Genomic DNA, 5,288 nt, shown 5'->3' on the forward strand with positions numbered 1-5,288 from the left:
GGAGCGGCTGGAGCAGACTTTTCACTGCAAACCAGCAGAACTGGTGCTTGAAGGACATGGATTTACAAGGGAAAGGTTTCCTCATCTTGTAGAAAAGCCCAATAAAACTGAACAGAAATTGTATGACACATTCTATGACGATGATTACAGTTATCCTATTTTTAAAAAAGATGTTTTTCAAAATCTATAAATAATATTTCCTATTCTGTTACATTCAAAGGTTTTCCTAATACATTAGAGCCAAGAGAAAGCCAATGGCTTCAACCCTGCTAAATTCTACAGGGATTTTCCATATGGAGAACAACTATTGTATTGATCTGTGATAAACCCTTAGGATTACTGTAGTCATTTGGCCATACCTACATATACAATGCATTAAAATGCACACAGTGCTCAGTGTTTTTCCATTCAAATTTGAAAAATTTAATAAGCTAGTCATTTCTTCTCTGAGAACTTTTTACCTCAGTAAATGATAGAGGTGTGTTTCTGAGTAAAGAAACAGAAGGTAAAATTCTAGGAACATTTTTCTATCCAGTGACTCAAATGATTGAAATTAAGAGTTTTCACATTTTGTAAGTTTAAGGAAAAATTTGTCCTTAACAGAGAATCAGAAACCATCTCCTCTTTCTCTTACTCTGTCTCTGAACCTGAGCTAATGTAATTCTTGGATGGCACTGATTTCTTTGCTATTGCATGAGAACAGAATTTGACCTTATAACTTATGAAACCCTGTTTTCAATGAAACTGCACTGGAGATGTTTTTATACAACATTAATTGATGCTTATTGGAGGCTGAAGGGCTGATCTTTTAAAGTTGTGGTATCAGACATGTCTTGCTTGTGGGCCTTTGCAACATGACAGCAAGTACAAAGACTATTAAAATCCCTTTGTGAAAACACAGAAAAATCAATCCTCTTCCACAAGGAGGTGCCCTCCAGCACAATCAATACAAATTGGTACAACAATATCTTATGATGCTCCTCAGCTGCTTTAAACCTTTTTGCTCAGTAAAACTCACAAAGTGCTGTTGCCTTTCATCTCTGCTGGATTGTGCCAAATGAAGATGTATTTCTAAATGAGTTGCAGGGGCAAATGCTGCCATCAGTTACAGGCATCCCCCACTCCCCTTCAAACAGCTTTAAATTCAACAAGGTTGTAAAGGACTGAATTCAACTTGGATTTAGTCCAGTAGAGTTAAAGAAGATGGATTTGTTTACTGCTTTGAGACTTTTCTTTCCTCCTTCAACTTTAATTATATTACAGGTTCTTGATGGAAATTTTTGTTCTTCATTGTGATTCTAGCATGCTAGAGAGACCAAAACCAACTGAATCGGAGTAATAAAAGTCAACAGATTTTCACCTGTCTTGTATTATTAATCAATGTTAATAGCTTTAATTACAAACCATTAGAAACAAACTTCTTCAAGAACTGTATGCCTCAATCAAGTGGATATCTATCAACTTATCTAACTGTGTTTTGTCTCTCTTTAGGATTTTTGTATGCCGGTCACCACACTTTTAACTCACAGCTTTGGAAAACTTCTGCAGTAATATTCTAGAAATCAAAGATTTTCTGTAGATCACTGTGAACCCTGGACAGGATAAATGGAGCTATTTGATTCCTACTGCCTATCATCTAGTATGATCAGTTTTATTTTCTTCCAAGTATTCCTTGAAAATAAACACCACAAAGACCAAAGTGATAAAAAGATCTAGGTTTACGCCTGCAAAGTGTTACAGAGAGGAAAACACTCTACTAGCCTAGGACAAGATCTCTGCACATACATTTACTTTAAAAAGACCCTTAGTAGGCTTGTTAAGTGAAAAAGTGGAAAAAATAAACAGTATTCTCCGTCCTTGTGCTGTATTTCTTTATGCAATGAAACACCAAACTCCATGACTGAAACCAAATCCTATAAAATCTTGTCTAAACAAGCCCAATCAAATCAAAATCCCTTTTATGGAAATTAACATGCTGTGAGAAGAAAAGAAAACTCAACCAAATAGGCAGCTGTATGACACTGTAAATTAGTACATTAGCTTTTCAGCCTTATGAGAACAGAGTTTAAATTCTGGTATTAGGCGTAAAAGCAAACAAATTTTGAGGCAAAGAAAGGTCATTGTGATTTGGCTGCATCACACGGTAGATCTTTAACCTCTGTTTTTATAAGCAACTAAATTAATTTATTAAAAATAAGAGTGAAAAACAAATGGTGATCCTGAATTCTCCTCCTTTATGTGTAAAATCTATGCAAATGCAACAGAACCTGATTAATGAATCAGAGAATGGTGTTACTTATTATTGCTCCATCATTCCTTTGACTCTACAAAATACCTTAGCAACAAATGAAGTTGTAGGAGGACAGAACAACCGCCTAGTAAACACAGAGTACGTCTGATGTGCAACCACTCTGATTGATCTTTTCTCTTTTTAAGTTTACAAATTCTCCAGAAACATTAAAATCATTCTTTTCAGTTGAGCTGCCATTAGGGGGGCATCTCCCAACAACAGTCTTCCAGAACTCAGGGATCAGACAGATGCCAAAATGTCTTGTGGGCATTTCCAATTAAAGTAGGACTGAAGATGAAAGTAGAGCACTTGGATCCCAGAACTGCTTGCCTCACACAGTGACATGAAACTGCTGTTCAACTAAAACACGGCAGATTTCCATAGGAAAATCCATAGGATCTTTTTCTTCCACTGAGTTCCTGCCAGCTATTTTGATGTCCAGTTTAAGAAAGAGTCCACGAAGCTACATCTGCAGGACTGCTAAATTCCACAGCAGACAGCCAAGGTCAGGCTGGGATTCAGTGCAGGAGCTTTGCCTAAATGCATTGCTGCTCACAGGGATCACATAGCCCCCATTAGAATAATTCCCTAAAGATTCTTTGTGTGGAGAAGTAGGAAAATGCATCTAGTGCTCAGCCACTGAACTGGATGCAGCTGGATTCAGCTCTAGATCCAATGAATCTTAGTATGACCATTCCTCATGCATACCTCCTCAGTTTGTACATATAATGCAGGAAAATACTTTCTGAACCCACAGTATTGTCAAGAAATATTGTTTAACTCCGAGTGCAGTTAGGAAGCTTACAGCTGTTTAGGAATATGGAGAACTTCACAAAATCGCTTATCTTTTTCATAGAAGTATAGTCATTTAGCTTGGAAAAGACCTTCAAGATCATCAAAGTCAACTCTTTCCATCATTTATTGGCAGTCCTGGCTATCAGGAGAGGTCCCAGTCGACTGGCGGCTAGCAAATGTGATGCCCATCTACAAGAAGGGCCGGAGGGTAGACCCGGAGAACTATAGGCCTGTTAGTTTGACGTCAGTGCCAGGGAAGCTCATGGAGCAGATTATCTTGAATGTCATCACGCGGCACTTGAAGGGCAACCAGGTGATCAGGCCCAGTCAGCATGGGTTTATGAAAGGTAGGTCCTGCTTGACGAACCTGATCTCCTTCTATGACCAAGTGACGCGCTTGGTGGATGAGGGGAAGGCTGTGGATGTGATCTACCTTGATTTCAGTAAGGCTTTTGACACCGTTTCCCACAACATTCTCCTCGAGAAACTGGCTGCTCGTGGCTTGGACTGGCGTAAGCTTTGTTGGGTTAAAAACTGGCTGGATGGCCGGTCCCAAAGAGTTGTGGTGAATGGAGCCAAATCCAGTTGGAGGTTGGTTACTAGTGGAGTCCCCCAGGGCTCAGTGCTGGGGCCAGTCCTCTTTAATATCTTTATCGATGACCTGGATGAGGGGATCGAGTGCACCCTCAGTAAGTTTGCAGATGACACCAAGTTAGGTGCGTGCGTCAATCTGCTCGAGGGAAGGAAGGCTCTGCAGGAGGATCTGGATAGGCTGGACTGATGGGCTGAGGCCAACTGTATGAAGTTCAACAAGGCCGAGTGCCGGGTCCTGCATCTGGGGCGCAACAACCCCAAGCAGCGCTACAGGCTGGGAGATGAGTGGTTGGAAAGCTGCGTGGCAGAGAAGGACCTGGGAATACTGGTTGATAGTCAGCTGAATATGAGCCAGCAGTGTGCTCAGGTGGCTAAGAAGGCCAACAGCATCCTGGCTTGTATAAGAAGCAGTGTGGCCAGCAGGTCTAGGGAAGTGATTGTCCCCCTGTACTCGGCTCTGGTGAGGCCGCACCTCGAGTACTGTGTTCAGTTTTGGGCCCCTCGCTAGAAGGACATGGAGGTGCTCGAGAGAGTCCAGAGAAGGGCAACGAAGCTGGTGTGGGGTCTGGAGAACAAGTCTTACGAGGAGCGGCTGAGGGAGCTGGGGTTGTTTAGCCTGGAGAAGAGGAGGCTCAGGGGAGACCTCATCGCTCTCTATAGGTACCTTAAAGGAGGCTGTAGAGAGATGGGGGTTGGTCTATTCTCCCACGTGCCTGGTGACAGGACGAGGGGGAATGGGCTAAAGTTGCGCCAGGGGAGGTTTAGGTTGAATATTAGGACGAACTTCTTTACTGAAAGGGTTGTTAGGCATTGGAATGGACTGCCCAGGGAAGTGGTTGAGTCGCCATCCCTGGAGGTCTTTAAAAGACGTTTAGATGTAGCCCTTAGTGATACGGTTTAGTGGAGGTCTTGTTAGTGTTAGGACAGAGGTTGGACTAGATGATCTTGGAGGTCTCTTCCAACCTAGACAATTCTGTGATTCTGTGATTCTGTGATTCTGTGAACTGCCAGCCTGACCTACCAAGGCCCATCACTAAGCCATATCCTTTAGTGACATGTCTACACATCTCTTACATACCTCCAGAGATGGGTACTCCACCACTTCCTCAGGCAACCCATTCCAATGCTGGTCAAGCCTCTCTGTGAAGAAATTCTTCCTAACGTCCAAACAAAAGCTCCCCTTGTGCAATTTGAGACCATTTCCTAATGACCTATCACTTGCCACCCGAGAAAAAAATGACAAAAAACCTTTTTCACGGTGTCTATCTCCAAAGTACACAACTGACCTCAACTCAACTGAGCTTTAGTGACCTTTAGTAAGATAATAACTTTACTAACTAGACCTAACCTACTCTACTCTATCTAATTCTACTACCCTAGAATAACTTTGCACCTGACTGAAGGTTAATCATGGACAGAAACACATGCTAGGAAAGGAATCAGATGATTCCACCATCTCTGATGCAAACATAATTTTACACTTCTCTTGCAATTTTACAGTGTATTAGTCACAAAATAGTCAATATTTCATTAGAAAGCTGTGTTTAAACTATATACTTTATTTCTTCTCAAACATGTGGCCTTAAATATAACCTTAAACCCACTTATT

This window comes from Cygnus atratus, chromosome 2, assembly GCF_013377495.2.
Source record: "Cygnus atratus isolate AKBS03 ecotype Queensland, Australia chromosome 2, CAtr_DNAZoo_HiC_assembly, whole genome shotgun sequence".
Taxonomy (NCBI): domain Eukaryota; kingdom Metazoa; phylum Chordata; class Aves; order Anseriformes; family Anatidae; genus Cygnus; species Cygnus atratus.